The sequence below is a fragment of the Passer domesticus genome, chromosome 3 (genome assembly GCF_036417665.1).
Source record: "Passer domesticus isolate bPasDom1 chromosome 3, bPasDom1.hap1, whole genome shotgun sequence".
In the NCBI taxonomy this organism is placed as follows: domain Eukaryota; kingdom Metazoa; phylum Chordata; class Aves; order Passeriformes; family Passeridae; genus Passer; species Passer domesticus.
Genome location: NC_087476.1, coordinates 121,568,797 through 121,590,208, shown reverse-complemented (window position 1 = coordinate 121,590,208; position 21,412 = coordinate 121,568,797). Strand labels below are relative to the sequence as shown.

Genomic DNA, 21,412 nt, shown 5'->3' with positions numbered 1-21,412 from the left:
TTTGTTGGTTGTTTTTTTTTTTATTGTGAGAGTGGTCAAACTCTGGGATAGGTTATCCAAAGAGGCTGTGGACTCTCCATTCTCAAAATTAGAAATCCCCTTTGGTTCTTTTTAAAAATGCTGATAGAGATCAAATTCTACTCCATTAGGTCATGCCAGAATCATTAAGTTGCAATAAAAATCAAGAAAAATTCAAAACTGCAGACCAGGTGTAATATACACTGAAGTATCAAGACTCTTTCCTCTACTTAATTTTTTTATTTCCTTGATCCATTGGTACATGTAGGAAAGATTTTAAGAGGGAGATTCAGACTGACTTATCCCCAACAAAAGTGTTGCTGCATTAACTGGACGTCACCTCCTTTAATATCAGGTAGCCACACAAATGGATGTCGTGGACCAAAAAATATTTGGTTTACCTCAAAAGGAATAAGACAACTCTTTTTTGCTTCTTGCTAGTATTGAATTGTAAGGGTTACAATCAGGTCTGAGCAAATACAGATACAAAGAATCTGAAAATGAACTCCTCAGTTGAATTCTGTTTGTATCATTCTTTTGTGCAAAATGCCTGAATTTCAGAGCAAAGCTTCCAGAAGAGATGACAAAATACACATCAAACTGTCTTCTTCCTACGCAGGAACAAGATCTGCATCTATTTAAGGAACTGGCAGGATCCTTAATTACCCAAGAACAAGGTTTGGCCAACTATATTTAGTGGCTCTGTATAACCAAGCTTTAAGTAAGTGCACAGAATGGAGACAACAGTGTGCAGAGGCAGCAAGTGGCTTAAAAAGCAGAGCCTTGCTCCACAGGCCTGAGCAAACAGCCATGGTTTCCGTGGTGGTTGTAAGGAATTTGCTTTGAATCTGCATTAAATAGCCAAATTTTCTACATCCTGTTTGATGCATTTTGAAAACATCTGTTTTGATTAACTTGAAATCAGTGCGGCACGTTAACATCTCAGAGGAAATTAGGTTCATTTAATTTGGATTTCAGGCTGTGGTCCCCTTGCTCTGGTGATATCAGGAAGGGATTTATATGTGGAGGTTGTGCTTCTGCCATGCCTGGTGATGCTGGAAGCTGAGCACTCTGAGCATGGAGTAGGGTACCTGGAGCCCAGGTGTGCTTCCATTGACTTCCCTGGCTGGTGGGGATTAATTCAGGGGAGGAACTGGCCAGATGAGAATTAAATCCTGTGGGATCCAAATTCTACATGGAATCCTAAGAGTTGTGGTTCCCCTTGTCTGATTTCCCCTACAAAGATGGAAAACAGCAGGAGCTGTTTTCACAAGCTTGTCTTGGTTTCAAGCACTGAAGGAAAGGGGTGAGACCAGACAATTCTGAGAGAAATGGAAACCAGTTGAACCAACGTCCCACCATTCTTGTGAGTAAGAATCATTTCCAGAGTAAAACACCTTCCACATGCATCTATTGGGATACAGCAAGCTGAAAGATGGGGTTTCTCCACAGAAAAGGCAATTTTCTTCTGGATAAGGAAAAAAAGGCAGTCAGTAGTACACCCATTTGAAAAAGCCACTCCAGTATTAGAGGTGTTGTAATTCAGTTGCCTCACATTCCTATTCTCCTATATCTGCAGTCACCTCTGGTTTGATGGAAGCTCTCAACTGGAAAAGAAACAAGGAAAAGAACAGCACTTGGGAATCTTCAAGTGTCATTCAGTAAGGACACCTGGTCAGGTAAACCTGCCCAACAGGAACACAGGGACACTGAAACAGTAAAATGAAAGTAATGCAGAAGTACCAGGATTAGAATCTATGGAAAACCCTCAGAAGGTGGTCACTGAAATATTTGAAATTGCAGCACTAGGAGTACTGCAGGCACAGCTTGTAAGGGAGGATCCAAAGAAAATGCCTCAGGCCTGTTTGTAGATAAAGTCCATTTTAATCCCACATTTTCTCAACTACTCTCACTTTTAGATATCAGATGTTATCAGCTTTCCACAGCTAAGATTTTCAAAGCAGATTAAAGGTACAAAAGACTTCCAATAAATTTTGGGTAACAAAGCTCTTGAAAAACCTCCTCTGTGCCCATTCAGCCTTCCAAGACAAGGACTGCTCCAGTTGTGCATTTCTTCACATAGGATCTGGCTCAAGACTGGGAGGTTGCACATGCAGCTGCAGGAATAATGGCTGCTCCGAGTTCTCTGATGAGACTTAGCAGTTGGTGAAGTTTCCAGGCTTTGAGCTTCTTTCCGTGGCAATCAAAGTAAGGCAGCTTTGCAGACCTTAGTGTCGTATTTCCCTGCTCCTTTCAAAAAACCACCTAGTTTTCAACACAGCTCTAATGATAACTCCACAAAATTCTGTGGTTTTGCTTTGTAGATCATTTAAGTATTTTCTCTCATGTTGCTCCACAGCTCTACTGTGTCAGCTCCAAGTGAATCAAAGAAATCTCAGAGCAAAAGCTGCTTGAAACTGGTAATGCTCTTCTGGATTCTCAGAGGAACCACCAATTTTGCCTGATGAGGTTCACTCGAAAGACTTCATTGACTTAAGCAAATCTTTCAGCATGCGTGGCAAGAGTTTAAAGTTTCTAATGAACCATGAAACCAAGCAAGTTTCTAGGGCTTTTTCAGAATGCTTTCCTTAATTCTAGCTCCACATCACAATTTTGCCACCAATCTCGCGATGCACAAGACCCATGGGAGCATTGTACAAGCTGCTGAGGAAAGCTGTGACAGCCAGATCAGAATAATCAGAATATCCAGCAGGCCCAGGGGAGCAGAAGTTACACCAGCTTGCAGACCAGAGCTCCAAGGGACACCTAAGGGTTCTCCAGAGCAGCACTGATCTCCTCCAACAAACAGGGGCTAGTTTGGTTTTCTCTTTTTAAACAGGGCTTCATTGTAAAATGCTTCATCAGTACTGACAACAATGCACTTGGATCCAGGATAAATCTTCTGGACACAGAGGTTGCCATTGCCAAGCATCCTCTGAAATGCTCCTGAGGCAGCTTCTAAGCTCGCTGCTTAAATAAAGATTAAAAGCTACAGCAAACACTTGAGCTGCTGAAATCCAGGATCAGGTTTTTGCTCTGTCACAGTGTCCCTGCACAAGTTAGGGCACAGAGAAACTATCTCCCCATTTTCCAAGCAACTGAGACTTCCTCATGGAAGTCATGGAAAGATAGAAGCTTTAAAGACTTCCCAGTGCTTAGCTGTAGCAAGGATGGGAAACATGAATACTTCATGTAGCTTACCAAGAAGGGGTAAAATTCCCAATGGTTCTCACCAGTGCTGTTCAAACACACAATTGGCCACTGGCCAAAGCAGGCACTTGGATGAAGGTGGAGGCTTGTCCACTGTGCCAGCTCCATCCTAGAGGGGTGCCAAGCATAAGCACAGCTCATTTGAAATCCAGAAAATGCACTAGCATTTGGCAGCTCTCTCTGAGCAATGAAAACAATTGGTTTTATTTCTAATTTCACTGAAAGATTCACACGTAAATTCTCCACAGCAGAGCCTGCAGAGGCCTGTTTAGCAGCAAGCCTCCTAAAGGTCTGATATTCAGAGTGCAAATACAAATTTGCTGCAGCTCCAAACAGTAATTGCATTTATCCCCTCAGTTACAGAAGCTAGTAAGCACTGGACTGACCTTGCACTCCTTTACTTCAGTTTAAACATTGTCATTTGCATTTTCTTGTTTCTCAAAATCCTTCTCTATCTATTTAAGAAAAGATACATAAAAGGGAGAAGCCTGCTGTAGTTTTTAACATGTTAACTTTGAGGACAAAGATTAGAAACCTCTCAGTGACACAGACTGGAGTTAATTAGACAAAATATTCCATGTGCATACTCTCCTCAAGGCAGCATCTGCAGCTCATGTGTAATGCAAACCATGTTAAGCAGCTCTGTCCAGCCTGATTTCTGTCCAGCTACCAAGGATTCTGACTTTATTTCACCAGACAGAAAAGTGTAATTTTTCTGTCATTAGAGAGCACCCAGGGAAGTAGCACAACAAAATGCTTCCTGCTGCTGTTAAAGGCAGGAGGCTGTGATTTCAGCTCAGTCATCTGCTCTCACATTGAGTAATCCACAAATATTTGAGCTTTCTGGCAGCATAACCCCCCAACACCACAGTAGCAGAATCTTTTCCTCTAAATGTTCCAAGACATTTCCATGTTTGCCTTCTCAGGCTATTGATAGTAAACTGCTTAATAGGAGAGGGCATCTGTGATGCTTTTCCTGACTATCGATAACATCTAGAAGGCTTAAACATGGCCTTTCCTGCCTCAGATTTTAAAGGAGGTTAATTGAGATCAGATACTTAAAGCTGAACTTAACAGCAGCAGAGTAAGTGCACAGTCCAGACTATGGAAAGAAAACATGTTAAAAAATATTTGGAATAGTTAAATATATCCAGATCAGGCACACATGATAACTTCAGAGCACTTACAAAGAGAATGAAGGACACTGAGGCATTCCTGGCTATCTGTAGAGTGCTCACTGGAAACACAGATGGAACTCCAGGAGAGCAGAGAGCTGATTTTTAAGAGATAGGGAAGAGTTTGGGAACATTTAGTTCAGTCTATAGACCTGAGTATAACCTCTATGATACAAAAGAGAGAGCAAGAAATGGATACATGCAACAGAACAAACAGAAATTTCACCTTTACAAGATAGCTGGCTCAAAAAAAAATCTGAAGATTTAGAAAGTAGAGAGAGGGAAAAGGAGACATGCTGCAGGATAGCAAACTGGGGGTCAGAGAGAAGTCAGTCATTTGTTCTCTTCCTCCCCCAAGGACAGGACAAGAGTGAAGGACTACATTATAAAAACAAAAGAAATTCAGCTGAGGAGTCAAAAAGATGTTTAAAAGTTGAGTACTATTTGTAGAGACTGTGAGACTGTAGAGACTTGTACAGACTGTGAAATCACTTGTCACAGATTTCTAGACCTGTCAGAGTGGTTCCAGGTAATTATTTTCTTGGTTGCAGTTATGCCTTCCAGCCCCCAGCATGTCCTCTTGCCCCTGACGTCCCATTTAATTCCTCCTTGTCTCACAATCTCTTCCTAGCACCACTTCTTCCCCCAGCGATGGGGGAAGGCTTTAAAGAATTCTGCCTCAAGTGAGTGATGAATTAAGACAGAATTAGTGTCACCAACAAGAACATTTTTCAGCCTTTATTAGACCAGTGGCTATGGTGACTTCTTGTGCTCCAGTTATAGAGTTGCCTGCATTGCAGCACAGTCATGAGCAATTTAAAAACACATCTTGAGATTTTCTAGGCATGAGGCAGAATTCCTGAGGACATCAATAGCTCCTGCATAGTGCAGCTTCCAAATTTTTTCCAGTTTGGAAAACACATTGTGTCAGTGCAGAAATAAGCTGTGGTCCTCTAGTTAAGGCCTGTATGACAATAATGCATGTGCAGAAGGCAGCAGAATTACGATGAACTGCTGGACTCTGGCATTTCTTTCCTCTGAGAGCTTCATAACTTCAACGTTGTATTACCATCAGCTCCTTCCCTGGGATCTATTTTACAAGGAACTTACAAATGGCATGTGTAACAAATGCTATCCATTGCATTTTATTATTCATCTTTTTCCACATATTGACATTTGAGCTGTAAGCAGGGACTGTGCACAGAATATGTCTGGCAGGAGTGGTGTGCACTGATGAATGTCCCCTCGGTGCTGATATGAAACACATGGGTTCTATTAGCAAAGCGAGGGATGAAATGATCCATTGGAAATTACTTACCTATTCCATGAACATGACTTACCAAAGCCAGGAATGTTCTAAGGATTAACTCTTACCAATGCATGGGAATTAAACCCCTTCTTGCTGGGAAAAGGGGCTGCAAGGGGTCAGCCCTAAAATCTTTGGAAGATCTCTGACAGTACAGGAGCAGTTACATACTCATACAATGTATAAATGAAAAAAACGGGGCTGTTGTTATTCCTGTTCACTTTGACAATTTGAAGTTATTTCTCCTTCAAGTTCAGGCTACAGCTGAAGAAAGAATCCCTATACAAGTTCTTAGATATGTGCTTAATTCTATTAAAATCAACATTCCACCAAAATTGTTGAAGTTCAGCGTGTGCTTAAATATTTTTCTGACTAGTGGGTACTTACTTGCCAGGGTTTTATTTTCTTTATTGATGCAACATTAACTCAAAAGTGCTGTGGACACATAAATATTAGCCAAGACTATTAACTTTTTCTGGATTTCTTGGCCTTTTAAAAAAATCTGGTCCGGCTAGAAGGCTGCCTTATCATTAAACCAACATATTAAATTTCTCTGACAGTAAAATCTATCTATAGACATACAGTAACAACAAATTAACCTCCATCTGACATGAATGAAAACAGTTTCTAAGTGGTTATAGTTCCTAAAACAGAATCTATATGCAATAAATATAATTATTTCACTGAAATTGTTAGCACATGTTTTTCTTTTGCAACAGACATGTTCGCTGTACCATCTTTGTTGTATTGATATGTTCTTTAGTAGCCCCTTCTGTGCCTTCATCCTTGATTTAAATTTATCGTGACACATTTTTAAACAATAGCAGGAAACCTCACTTATGACTTTAATTATAAAATGGTGTTATAAAATTATATCCACATTTTACTTTTGGCAGTTGGCAATCCTCATTTAACATAAATAACCCTTCTTGGCCTCAGCAGTTCTCTTTGGTTGATTTCAATGCTTACTGTATGTAATTGATATAAAAACACAAGGTTTAGGAAGCAGTTATTGGAACTTGTTAAAAGAAGTAGTCAAGTTCATAAATGCACTCATTTTGCTATGCTACATGCCAAGAGAATTAATAATGGACGTTTGGGAATTGGGGAGAAACCCTGGCTTTTTAAAGAAAGACTGATGTAACTACAGTACTCCACTCCTATGTTAATTGTTTGGCTCACAGACCCACGGCTTTGTTTCTCTTCCACCCACAGCTGCTTCCAATAATTTTCTAAAACCTGACACATCCATCCACACACATCCACGTTAGACACAGACGTCCAGTTTGAACTCCACATGTGCACTAATACCCAAACAGTTCTGAAGGACAAGAGCAAATACCTTAACCCGGTGGCATAATTAAAAGGAAAAGACAATCAGAAGAGGCTGTTCCAGAAGACTGGAATTTAGCCATACTAGAAATGAAGCTACTCTGAGTCACTTCCCGAAGTGGTTCACATGAAGGGCTGATCTTCATCTGAAGATCCCCGGATTTGCACAAAGGCACCTTGGTCTGTCTTACCTCTGCAGAACATGCAGAGTTACTTGTCTGCATGAGCACTTAACCCCAACACTGAGTGCTCCAATGCACCGTGGTCACACAAGAGCAGGAAATGTCACCTGTGCTTAACGCAGGGCTGGGCCATCATCTGAACAACTTCTTAACTTCTACCTGACCATCACACAGCATCACTAACAGGATTAAAGTTAAACATGGGTTTAGAAGCATTGGATAAAATGGAAACAAAACCCAGCTCAATTCTCAACAGTGCTGGTCCATGGCCTTCACTGAGCTGGTGGTGCTACTAATTGTCCTTCCCTTCTGAGGGCAAATCACTTGGATTAAGGTCCACTCAAAGTTTTTCCTTTGGCTATTTTTAGGACACAACTTCAAAAATTCTCTCTTATTAAAGTTAATTTACAGAAAGAATTCAAAAGCATTGAGAATGTTATTCTCAAACTTCCATTTGGCTGGTTTATCTCATACCACAAATAAAAATCAGGCTAAGGACAAGAAGGAGACTTTGTTCTTTCTGCATCAGGATCCACCACCTCAGATCTTGAGGGAGGCATCCTACAAGGCAAGTCACACAACAGGACAAAGCCATAGCACAGGTCTGCATTTGTGGATGGCTGCAGAGCTGTGATGCCATAAATTGCCACTAACAAATGCCAGATGTGGATGTTGGGAGCAGGGGCAGCTGGGGAATTCAGAGGAAAGCTGAGATGCTCAAAATGTACACACTGTAGGGAGATGGGAGGGCAGGACAGAGGGGCCAGATGTGTGAGTCTCTGGGCAGACTGCAAGACAAAGCTACATAAAATTATTAAGCAAATGAATGTTTAAATGAGGGGTCAGAACCTTGGGATAAAACTTTAGGAACATGGAAAAGACAAATACTTTTCCTGCCTCCTCTTCCATCCCCATTCCAGCTGATTTTATGCTTCCAAAGCTGATGTGGTTGGCTTGTGCTCAGTCAAGGGCCTAAGTACACATCAGTCATGTATAAGCCAGTCTCCTAAGCACAACCAGGTACCAATGTGTCTCCTATCCTTTCCCAGTGAACAGGGAGAACACACCAATTCCATCACAAAGAAAGGTCTCATCTGTAACTTGCCACTTCCAGCTGGGGCTGCAAGCAAGAGTCCTTCTGTGGCTCTGGCCACTCATTAAACAACTCAGCCAGGAAAACTCAAGGGCACTGAGATTTCAAAAACTTGCATTCTTGCATGCTCCCCTCTTCACCATGCACTGACTCAGCCTCTGTGACATGATAAAATTCATCAAGCAAATAAACCTTGGGGGTTTTAATTCTTCTCAATCACTGTCCTATAACATCCAATTCAAACCCTCAAATCCCATCCCTATCAGCTGAGACCTACTGACTGTAACCAGGGCTCTGCCCAAGACAGAGGTGCCAGAGCAGCCCTGCTGCCTGGCCTAGTGAGGTCCCAAAGCCAGTGGCTCCCTCCCCAAAACTAGCAGGACAGCTCCCAAATCTTTGGTGCCAGTAGTCCTGAGTGCCTTTTTCTCTCTTAGCCACCACCAGGTCTGTGCAAGTGTTAAATCAAAGCTGAAAAAGCAGTGGAGGAGGCCACACGTATGAGCCTGGCTTTCTCTGTGCCACAGATGGTGCAGTGTTGCTGAATAAATAGGAAGCTCACTACCCAGAAGTGGAAGAAATTACTTCAGAGGAGGCTGAGACTCTTGGGACTTTTGTGTTTCCTACTATAAATTTGGAGTTTGCTATTTTTATTGAAAAGGAGGTAGTACTTCCTCCTCACCCTTCCTATTACTGTATGCAATATCAATCCTTTAACCGTATAATTAGGGACAGTCACATTTTGTGGAACCTGAGGTTTTGCAGCCCTCTTGGACTTCTGCAGTAGAAAGTGGGAAAAGGAAGCTGCAAAGATGAAGCTTGCCACATCTTTCCTTGCAAGCCTGTGATTTTCTTTTCACCTGTGAAAGGAGATTCACATTTTTTCTTTTTAACCATCACATTTTTTCTGTTTAAAGACCCATCTCCAACACTCAGATTCCATGTAAACAAACGAAAAAAAAAAAGCCATCACAGTGGAGAAACTTGGGTTTCCTGACTCAACCAACAACTGCAATCAGAACCCAAAGCCACATCCTCAGCTAATACAAATATGGTGCAACTGAAGCTGATAGAGCAAGGCCTGTCAAACACATCCCTGTCCTGCCTTTTAAACAGAGCTGAGGCAGAATGTCTTCCCTAACAAAGGAGGGAAGGAAGCAGCATTGCTCTGTTTGCATGCCTGGGATAGCAGACCACAGTGAGGAGCTGGCAGTGGCACCAGAGCATTTTCATTCAAGTGCTCATCAGAAACAGAGCCATGGCTGGTGGCGGGCATCAGAAGCACTGAAGGAGAAGCAGGACAAAAAGGGTGTTCACTGCCTTGCTACCAAAGAGGTGAATCCTCCCTGTTCTTTCTGAAGCCAGAAAATATTTCAGCTAAAGTCAGTTTGAAACCTTCCCTCCCACCTTCATTTTAAAACTTAACAGTGAATGAAAGGATTTTCTGCTACAGTGAAGATTGGAAACATTTATAAAGCAGCAAATATTGGCTTCCACATTATTTTTATTCTGCAAATTATTTTGTAAAACTAGGTGAAATTTCAGATGAAATAAAAAATTGTTAAATCTCTATTTTTACCATCAAAGTGGGGGAGACGGGAGGATGTTTAGGGTTGGGTTGGTTGGTTTTGGCACACAAGATATTTGGGCCCTTCAAGAGTCCTCTAAATTTTGGGAGTAGAGAAGACACCTGAGCAGATGTAAGCTCCCAGCTCTGAGAACAGCCATGGCACACAAGCAAGGACTCCTTTCCAGGTTCAGCAGCACCTCGGAGCCCCTCCTCTCTTCTGCACATGGCTTAAGGCTGCCCTGCTCTGTGGGAGCTCCCATTTCTCTTGTTGGACCTTTATATGAACAAGGTGATATTAACAATTCCCCAGCTCCCATCTCTGCACCTGATATCAAGAAATGGCTGAACAAACCCAATTTTTTCCACTAAACCCTCTGCAGCAGCATCAGCCTCCTTAACTTCAGATTCTGCCTGATGCTTTCTTATACTTCACGTGCAGGTGAAACTTTCACTAATAACAGATCCACGATGTATACCCAGATTTCAATTCCTCCTGCTGATCATTTATCCAAAACACACAATGTCTGCAGAGCAGGTGCCAGTCAGCAGTGCTTCCATGAGCAGTGCATTCCTGGCTAAAAACTGGCATGACAAAAAGGTCTCTCCTTCCAGGACCTGGGTGATAGTAAAGTTGCAATTTGTATTCTAAAGTCTCCAAAGCTTTCAGGCCTCAACCAAAATAAGCTTTGCAAGTGTAACAAATTGTCCAAGTATATCAAAATCCTTTAAAACACCAGGGTAAAGAGCTGCAGCAAATCCCAAAAGAGGCTCTTGGAGGAATTTATTGAACAACAATGTCCTCTGCTGGCAGGAACCAGCCTCAGCTTGTAACGCTGAGCTGCAGCACCTTGCTGGGACATCATCACCAGCAGGCATTGAACAGTCTGCACGGGAAGCCAAGAAAGAGCAAAATCAAGACTGAGACAAGATGGCTTTTGGACGGTCTTGTCTTGTTTGCCTCCAATAAGGACAGAGGTCAGGGGATATTTGATGCAAAAACCTCTGGCAACAAGAAATAAATTTGAATATTAGTCAAGACTGGCTTATGTGACTCCAAACCCAAGCAAACAGTGCAGCAGCTTGGAAAAGGGATTCAGATTGTCCTTCCAACCTTACTGCTTTTCCTCAGGGTGTCCCCATGCAAATCTGGTCTTTTCCATCTATTTGGATTTTGAAGGCATCAGAACAGGGAAGGCATCATTTTCCCAACTAGACCTTACCCTAAAAAAGGAGCTGAGACAATTTCAAGAGCACACAAATAACATGGTAGTCTGGGATTTATTTCCAAGTGTTCCCCATGTACTAAAGAGTAGATTTTCAGAGTATTCCTGTTCCAGGAAACTTGGGCATCTCAGGAACTCTAGTAACAACAGAACTCCTGCTAATCCTCTTTAAACACAGTGGAACTGGGTTCCTCCATGTCCTTAACTCCTGATTCTGAAGAGCTTCTGTTTCAGTGACATTCCCTGAATACCTGTTCTAATTCTTAAAATAAAAATCAGTAGTTGAAAACCAAGTTTATGTTTGCTGCCTGGCCTTGAACACTTCCAGGGATGGGGAATCCAACCAATCCAAACCTCACCACTCTCACAGACAAGAATCTTATAATAATATCCAACCTAAACCTATTCTGTTTGAAGCCATTCCCACTTGTCCTGTCACTAAATGTCCTTGTAAATGGTTTTTCTCCATGTTTCTTGTTGGCTCCCTTCAGGTATTGGAAGGCCACTGTTAGGTCACCCTGAAGCTTCTCTTCTCCAGGCTGAACAATCCCAATTATTTAAGTGTTTCCAGTAGTTAACATCCTTTAAGAACTGGAGCTACATCACCAGTACAAGGAGAGTTCTTCCAGCTTTCTTTGGGAGTCAGTAGAAGCCGTCAATGGCAGAAACCTGCAACACCTGCAAAAAATCTGCATTGCTGCTTATGGAAGCAGGGGCTGGGATTGGGAAATGAGGATTGGGAATCAGTGCAATGGCTCAGAACTGGCAGAATTTAAGTGTCACAATGATGGTATTTTGACAAAGGATGGAGAAAAATGCACTGTAAGGTTGAATGAGACAAGGTGACCCAAAGAAGTGAGCAAATTTCATGATGGGAAAACAGTGGAACTATTTCTAATGATCCTTTAGCTTAGTCTCCAATTCTATTTATATGTTTGAAGGGACCATAAATATTTTTATCGGCACTCAGGACACAAAGAGAGCTTTCCAGTTTCTATATAAAGAAGTCATTTTGGACGGATCAAAACAATAAAGGCACAGGACTCCTGGATGACAGATGCCAGGATGTTAGTAACCATAAGTGGTTTTCAAATATGGCCCCATCACCATCCCCCACAGTAGCCCTTTCAAGTGGGAATTACAAATTGCTTACTTGGAGAGGAAATTTCAAACAGGCCACTTATCAAAAAGTGCCAAATAAACCTGTCATTGGGATAGAAGTTACAAACCATTCCTAAACTCTGCAGACATTTCCTGAGCCTGTGAACTCTGATCTTGCCTTCTAATAAACATGACATCAGCTCCCCAGCACTGCAGACACAAGACACATGACCCACCACCATGTTATCGCTTCCTCTGCAGTTTCTTCAGGATCTGCTCTCAAGCACAACATCAATAGAAGACTTTCTGCTCATTTCAAAATTAGTTTTGGATCAGGTCCTTGAAGGGAGGGCAGAACAAGCACAGCATGGAATCAGCGTGTGAGCTGCAAATATTATTGCAGGTATCCACTTAAAAGCAACCCTGAATTGGAGACTTTGAGGAGTTTTCCAGGTATTGAGGTGGTGAGTGGGTTAAGACAATACTTCTGTTGCTGTCAAAGACCTATTAACTGCTCACCTCCAAGAAATATAACAGAGCCTTTAAAAAATCTGATAAAGCAGGTATGTACTGGATGGCCACTGAATAACATCTCAAAACAGGCTATGAATGACAATAGACCAGAAGATTCCAAATACTGGGATGACAGCTACCTTAATTTCCATAGAAATTCCAGGGGAGGGTTAATATAATTACAGCTTTATGATTTACATTTTCTATGTAGGCACTTCCTTCTAAGATTTGCTTTTGAAATCAACCTTGGAAAAATATATTTGAAATAGAAGTTCCCATTTATCTCTGTGCTGGAAACCTAACTGAGACCCTTGTATACCAAACTAAACAGGCTATCCACCCAATGAGCCAAAATCCCAATAAACACAGAACTGTGGCTCTTGTCAAAGTAACTTTAAAAACATATAATCAAAATACAATCTTTACAAATATGATAATTGTAAAGATTGTGGAATATTCACCTAGAAATGCAGCATCTGCTCTACTGTCATCTAAAGGACAGGCATTTCCTTCATACTTGAGTATTTCCAAAAAATTTCCAGATCAAACATAAGTCAGAGCTGGCAGGGTATAATGCACAACATTAAAATTTTGGTTTACAAATCCTCATGATTAACACATGAAACTTGCTAGAAAAGACATCTCCAAAAGCCACTTAGAATCCACACAGATGGAAAATTACAGTGGATGCAGATCTCAAAAGCTGTCCAGGGCTCAGAGAGAACAACTGCCCGCTTTTCCTTTCTGCATTTTCCCTCTTTCATCTTCATCAGTTCAGAACCTGCAATTCCTAAAACTGAAGTCCTGAAGCTCTGTAGGGGTCAGAAAGGAGAGCTCTCTACTCCAGGGTGTAACCTTACCATTTACACCTCTAGTCAAGCTTAGAGCCATTGTCCATAAAGAAGATCCTAGCACAGAGCTGCTCCAATATCCTCAAGTCACAGTGGCCTTGGCATGTGGCTCCTCTGCCAGGTACAGTGCAAATGTTTCACTCCTGTCATGGCAGGGACACGAGGAGGAGCTCGCTCCAGGTAACGGATGAACCATTACCTGGTAAAGGAGTCACGTCTGTGGCTATCACAGTATAGGAGGTCCTTGGGAACCTGCGAAGCTCAAGGCTCCTCTGGATCCTGCTGCAGGTAAGGAGAAGCTCCTCCCACCTCCTGAAATGGACATGAAGTATTTGAGTTTCAGGTTGGTGGATTTCACTCCAAGGACTTATTTGAGGAAGGAGATTAAAAAAATTACCAGACTGCACAAGATCCCTGGCCCTGCATGCGCTGACAATCAAAAGCAATTGCCCAGTTTATATTTCTGGTTGTCTCATAGAATCACAGCATGGTTTGCGTTGGAAGGGACTCTAAAGATGATCCATTTCCAGCTCCCTGCATGGGCAGGGACACCTGCACCAGATGAGGTTGTATTTGTCCTTCTGGCTTCAGAGCTGTGGAAGTGCCAGGATCTCCCCAGCACTGAGGGGGACCAGATACTCTGAACCAACATCACGGATGTGCAGCACTCTAGCAGGAAAGCAAAGAGCACACGAGGAGCCGGGGAGGGAGGGAGCTGGAGTCGGGTTAGTCAGAAGGCAGAAGCCGTGCTCTGACCAAGTGATGTTTAATGAGCAGGAAAAATTCAGTGCTTTGGGTTTAATGACTCATGGAGCATGCAGCACCTCCTACCAACGTGCTGTGGCATTCATGCCCAGGAGGAAGTGTGTCAGCTACTGAGTCACTCAGCACTGCAGCACTGCCTGCCGCCAACCCAAACACAAACCATGCCCAGCCCTGCTCAGTCCTGACATTAGCCCAGGGTTAAGCTCATCTCCCGAGAGCTTTCTAAAATAAAAACTTTTCTGGTTATAAACAAAACAGGATTTCCAAACCCAGGCTACCAGGACCGGGTTTGGAAGCCCAACAATTTCCCTGCACACACGTTCAGCCTTCCAACATCAAAGTGCCTGCAATCCAACCTGCTGAAGCTAACCTGATTTCCCACTTGGGAGCAAACTTTAATATAGGAGTGGGACTTGTGTTTTTACACTACTGACCTACATTTGCAAATCCCTGGAGGCAATTTTGTCCAGCCCACAAAAAGGAGGGGCTACAAAGCCAACTATATTGAGTTATGCAGTAGAGAGCACAGCTGCACTGAAAAAAAACCAGCCTGTGACACGAGGAGCAAACAAAAGCCATGAAGTTCCACATAGGAAAAACTAATACATCTCAGCCAACAAAAGAAGAGACTTTTAATTAACTTGTTCTCATTGAGTACAGAGATAATTAAATTACAGAAACAACCACATTAGTGTAATCAGTTTAGAAGAACCCACATACAGAGACAAAGGATTTTTCAAGATCCATCTATGTAAAAAGAAGCTCCATTTAAACTGCATTACTCTTCCCTTATTAACTGCACTTATGTGCTTTCTTTTGGAGAAAAGAAGACCATGACTCCAATCCAGTTTAATCAAATCCTTGAAAGACTACCACAACTCTTGATCCAATTCTCCAGATTATTTTGTATTTTTATTTCTTTCTTCTATTCATGCAGTCACTCCTGAATGTCACCATCCACTTCATCAAGGGATGTGTCCCTTCCTTTCAGCTGCACAGTAAAGACTGACAATAGAACTTGATTGCATTGAAGGGCTTAAATTTCAAATAAAAAGCCAAAGTGACAAAATAATGAAGCGAGACAGAAGTAATTTGTAAGAATGAGCAGCTGTCTGTATCAAATCATGAGGGATCTGCACTGCTTGAACTGCAGTACTCTTTAGGCAAAACAATAACCCACCTTTCCAGTGTCAGCCGAGGTAACAGCACTCATGGTTTGATCCATGAAGGTCCAGCAAGAATCACGCCAGGTCAAGCACAAAGGAACACCTTAAACAGGAGCATTCATATCCAGAAGTTGACGTCTTTTTCCAAAGTGATCCTGATGCCTCAGGTTTAGCTTTTATATTTTTCAGATTCTGTGCTGCTTCAGTGTGTGGGTCTGAGCTTCATATTAAGGGTTGGTGAGCTCTGTGCACAGAGCAGGGAGACAAAACAATTCCTGCTCCAGCTGGGCACCAAGGACAAATGATCCCAATCTCAGCCCCAGAGCACAAACCCCGTGGGCTGCAGAGAGAAAAACAAGCAGGATGGGACTGCAGGGGCTGCAGCTGGGGTTGGACACTGAACTGCAATGTGCACATGGAGCAGAGCTGAGCCCAGGGAGAGACCCCGGCAGCGCTCGTGCATTTTGGGGCCATTTGGGTTCATCCTGGTGCAGCCCTGGCTGGGCTCTTGTGCTGCCCAAGGTGGATCCATGGATGAAATTCTTTTAATACATCCCTACTTTATTCTTTAACTATGCCTAGCCTCTGATCTAGGTCAGCCTTCTCAAGGCATCAATCCAGAATATATCCTCTTACCCTTAGGAACAAGGGCTCACGTTAAGAGGAGTTCAGGCTAGGAAGGGAGAACCCACTGGTGGGTGCCCCTTGAGGTTACAGGTGCTCCCTCCCACAGAAACCCTGCACAACCTGCCTGATAGAGATGGTGAGACGTGACAGGAAGGGGGAGACTTCCATGCGAGGGAAACTGGCAGGAATAGCACCAGCAGGCTCGTAAAAGCACAAAGAGAGATTAATACTACAGCCAACTGCTCTTGCCATTAACAGATTCCACACTAAATCTCAAATAAGGTAGACCTGACACCACCACATCCTCAAACTCTCCTAAATATCTGTACAGCTCAGCTGCACCAGTTCTAATCCCAGTATCTTCTCCCAGCACTTCAAGTTCTCTGATGAGGATAGGTGTTATGTGAGTAACAAGAAATACCTTTTAAATAGATAATGCTCCGGACAGACTTCAGTCAGGGGGTTAAATTTTTTTTTAACTATCTAAAAGGTAGAACTACAGAAGAAACTGCATGGCTGCTGCTATTTGCTTTTCTTGGGAAAAACAAAAAAAAACCACCTAATGAACAACAACAACAAAAAAACATTTGTATATAAAAAATATCATTATCTCGGGTTTTTATTAAGTAATATTTCAATGGAAGATCTTTTCTCCCAGATATCATCTTTATACTAAAGAAAGCAGATCACTCACACTATTTTGTGAACATGCAATAGCCAGAGTTTATGAAATCCTGAATATGATGCCAAGCACACTGGTTGTGACAGAAACCTCCAGTGCTTGCTGGGCCCAAAAGAGTAACCTGGGAGGAAATATTAATTGCACACCTTCATGCAGGGGCAGAAACACCAGGATGGATCTCACTTTATCATAAGGCAGACAGGAAGAACAACCATTTCAGAGAGTCCTGCATGGGAAGAGTGTCCCCTGCCCTCAGAGCTAACGATGCAGATGTGTCTGTAGGGGGCTGTACCCCAAGCGTGCCCTTCACACCCGCAGCAGTATCAGAGGCACAGCACAAGCTCCCATCAGCTGGCGGACCGAGAAGGCCACCAGGTGTCCCCCGTGCCGCAGTGCCCGCTGTTCCCGGGGCTGCAGTGGCACCTGCTGGTCACTCACGGGCAGGGTCGGTGGAGCTTCGTTGTCTCACGGGACACCAGCGCTTCTCACGCCTCTTGCTCAACTGTTCCTCCCCGCTGCCCTTCCTGGTTATTACCATTTATTATCGTTGCGTTGCTCTGGAGATGTCACAGCAACAGCAGCTCCAGGTGCCCGTCAGCCGAGGAGATGTAAGAGCTGCGAAGGGGAAGGCAGCGCTCTGCTGGTCAGCCTGGTGCCACCAGCAGCACAGCCCGTGCCTCTGGATGCCTGGCACAGCTCGGCTTCTGGAAAAGCCCCCCACGGCAATTATTTCCACCCCTGACCTGGGGCACTCGGAGCTCCCTTGGTATTTCAGGTGCCCACATCTTGCAATGTTTGATTTCTTAGTCCTCAGACAGATCTGCATGAGTGAGTGACAGGATGTGGTTCAGCCACAGGTACAGAGGAAAAAGCTGAACCCCATGAGATTTGTGTATAGTGTGTCAGGACAAGGGAGAAGTTTGCCTTTAGGGAGTTTCTCTTTTATCAGTGCTCAGCTCTAACTGCAAAGCAACAATAAACACAGCCCAGCTTTGAAGAAAAGCAGTTAAAGGATCGTATGCAAATATCCAACTCTTGCTTGGTCTAACAAAGAAATCAGGGTTTTCTTCTGTCACAGCAAGTAAAATGATGACTGGTCCTTCAGCAAGCACAGGCAAGAAACACAACACTGTGTCAGGGCCAGAAAAGAAGAGGTGAAATAACACCACTGTTATAACAACTGCTGTGTCAGGCATCTTCAGAGACTGCTCCTTTTTGAAGAAATATTTAAAGCAGTACTTCAAGGATTGGAAACATCACCAATTTGTAAGGATCTGCACCCTGACAAGACTCTTCTCTTCCTTAGATTAGTTTTTAAATAATCAATAAAATATTTGTTGATGGGTTTGGAACACACCTGAATCTATATTGTGAGGTTGTCCTCACTGTTCTCAAAGTCCAGCCTGGCTTCTGGAGAGGAAGCCCTAAGAGACATGAATTAACACAAGAGTAACAATAAAACTGAAAGAGTTTTAATCCAGAGAGAGACTGGAAGAGGTGGGGGAGAGCAAAAGAAAAATGGGAAAAAAACCCTACCCTTAGGCACATGAATCTGCAACATGATTTTTCAGAATGTTAATTACACTACAGCTTTCACAAGTCACATGCCTTAGGGGAACTCCAGGTGCTGCTCAGCCTCTGGAAAATGCTGATTTAGGTGCAGGAATAGACACAGGGAAGTCTTATTTAAAGCTTCTATATTTAAAAGGCTGGGTCTAGCATTAAAAAAAAATAAAAAGTATGTTTGCACATTTGGATGGAAACCCAAGTTTAGCAACACAGCATTTGCATCGCTTTCATCAGGCATTATTCATTCAGGAAAGTTGCACAAGCCCCTTTCACAGCAGCATCCCAAGCTTGCTGATCCATTGCACAACTCAGACAGTGCTGCCTCCTCCTCCACACCGAGTTAGTTGTAGGGAAGAGCTCTTCCCTCAAACCCAGCCCAGCCCCACGTGTTTAATCCAGCCCCAGGGCACTCTTGTGTAGCAGAGGGAGAATTGTGGCAGCAGCAGCTCAGCTCTCCCCAGGGCTGTGGCCCAAAGGTCAGGAGATGGCAGGAGCAGCTCAGTGAAACCAGCACAGATCCCAGAGTCCTGGTCACACTCAGGGCTGTATTCCCACACTGTGCCCTGCGGGAGCAGCACTTGGCTGGGCCAGGGCTGAGGGCTGGAGCAGGGGACACCTGTACAGCTCTGTCTCTGCCACCTGTGGCTCAGAAACAGCTGAGCTACAACAGAGCCTCTCTGCAATCTCCAGCCATTCTGCTTTTCCTGGGAATGGAGTGAGTGAGGCCACTTTTACATTCCATCCTGGCCCCCATTTCAGTTTCAGCTCCTCAGGGCAAAAGACTATCTTTAGTTCATCTGCAAAGACACAGAACTTTCAGTTTCGTTTAGATCGTGTAAGTACAGCTGTTATATTTAAAGCATCTGAAAAGGATGAAGAATGATTTAGGGTACTATTAAAATGAACAATTTTAAACTGAAGAGGTCAAACAAAGGTGAGTCTATTTATCTTAAAAGCTCCCATCCAAATAGCCTCAATCCAGCATCAGATAATATCTCAGAGTGTCACTCCAACTGAGAACCAGTATCCTAAAGAAAATAGTTTCAATAACAGCACGTAATCAGACAATTATTTTGAACCCAGCCTCTCTCATTCCTGTTTTGGAAAGGATAGTACCAAATCCTGTGTTAGCCTTTGGGACTCTTTCTTCACTTGGTCCCACAGCTGAGATACAACTGTAAGACATTCCCATCAGACATGACAGAGTCCACAAGAAACACCCCACAACAGGAATGCAGACTCAACCCACTGGCCACTATTTGATGTAACGCTGTCTCTTGTAGCCTTTACCTTTTATGTACACAGTCAGGCATTAACAACTTTTAACTCATAAATTTTACAACCCCACAGCAGGTGCTTGGGCTCCGAGGGTAGAAAAGGAAAATGTATTTCCTTTCATTAACCACACAGATACATATTTAAGAGGAAAATTTTCAAGCTTAACTTGGTACCATCTCCCTGCAGCCCTGACTTACAGGAGCACAGAAAAGGTAGCACCAAGAATTTCTGAAAGTCTTACACCACATAACAGGTTGACAACGAAGCCACACTTTTTTAAAAGCCTAAAAGACAGTCTAAATCACTTTTTTTTTTACTCTGTTTTGCAACCACCAGACGGAATGAAGGTTAAAAGGCTGAATAGTAGGATGAGTTCATCCTTGGTCATGAAAAACAGTTCTGTTTTCACCTCTAGCTTTGCATAGCTTCATTGCTTCAGCTGAAAGCAGCATGAGAGAGGTCTGTGTCACCAGTCAGCTGTCTGGGGAACATGCTCACTGACAGGGTTCTTTTTGGGCAGTTCCCTCCTGGGTGTGCTCTGATCCCTTCCTCTCACCCTTCTCAGTTCCCCCTAGGAAGGGGGTTTTGGTAGCAATGTTAGTGACTCACTCTGCACCAGGCAGGGAAGTGTTTCACTATGTGGTGCTTTTCAAGCTCGAGTCAGCCAGAGACAGAAAGCAGACTGTAAAAACCCCCAGAAGGCCCAACACCCAGAGGGTGGGGGACAGACACCCTTTGTGAGCTCGACTCATTATGGGTCAGTGCTGTCTGCTCTGTACCAAGGGGCACCCCAATGCATCAGCCTCAGACCCCAGTTCAGCTCTGCAACAGCAGCTCCAACACTCCTAACCCAAGAGATTGAGGGGCTTTTGTTGTTCCTCTTAACCCAGGTACCACTTACATGGCTTCGATTTTTCTCTGACAGGAACTGAATTTTTCCAAAGCTTCAGATATTTAGACCATGGCTCTTGGTGCCACCAACCAGCAGCACAGCCAAGAGATACCAAAAGATAAGGCATTGCCACCTCCCACATTTATCAGAGAGCAGATTTTCAACACAAACACCCTGTGTGGTACAGATCAGCTTTTCTCAACAGCTTTGTCAGCAGTGCCTGGTGCTCATGCCAGGGTTTGCATTGATTAATTTCTTTGTCAGTAATGGGGGGCACACAGAGATACACACTTCACTTCTTTGCCTACAGCAAGTGGAATATACTTATATTTAGCACAACAAAAATCATCTGCCTGCCAAGCACAGATTTCAGAAATCACATCACAAAATAACAAGATTTTCATGGGGAGAGAGGGCACCACTCTTTTACATCTCCCCTCTCTGGTTTTGATGCCAGTACATAAAGAAAGATCTCCAGTGACCAGCTATAGGATATGAGAACATGACACTGACATTCTCTGCTCAGCTTTAGTCCTCACCTGCAATCTAAGCCCAGATACTCAGTGCAGCAACAGTAGATTCTTCAAGGCTTCAGTAAATTTACAAGTGCCAGGTACTAGCAGAAGCATTTAAATATTTTACAAACTTCTTTATGGAACTTTTCCTACACTGAGAACTCACCAAGTGCCCTCAAACTCTTGGCACTCCCACAGGTAATTCCTTGGGAAAGCTGAAGTTAATGAGTGCCTAAAGAGACTTGGGGGAAAGGCAGCACTTGCACCAAGTTGCTGCTGTTCCCATCCCCCCATGGTTCTGCTCTGGATCTGCTTTTGCCACAGCCTGGCAAACCCCCAGTGGGAAA

The 21,412-nt window shown here is 43.3% G+C and overlaps 1 protein-coding gene across 3 annotated transcripts in view; it reads right to left on the bottom strand.

Annotated features, from left to right (window-relative positions):
• The window catches only part of BMP2 (bone morphogenetic protein 2), a 272,416-nt gene that overhangs the window by 248,721 nt on the left and 2,283 nt on the right, over positions 1-21,412 (bottom strand). The gene's annotated exons all lie outside the window — the stretch shown is intronic.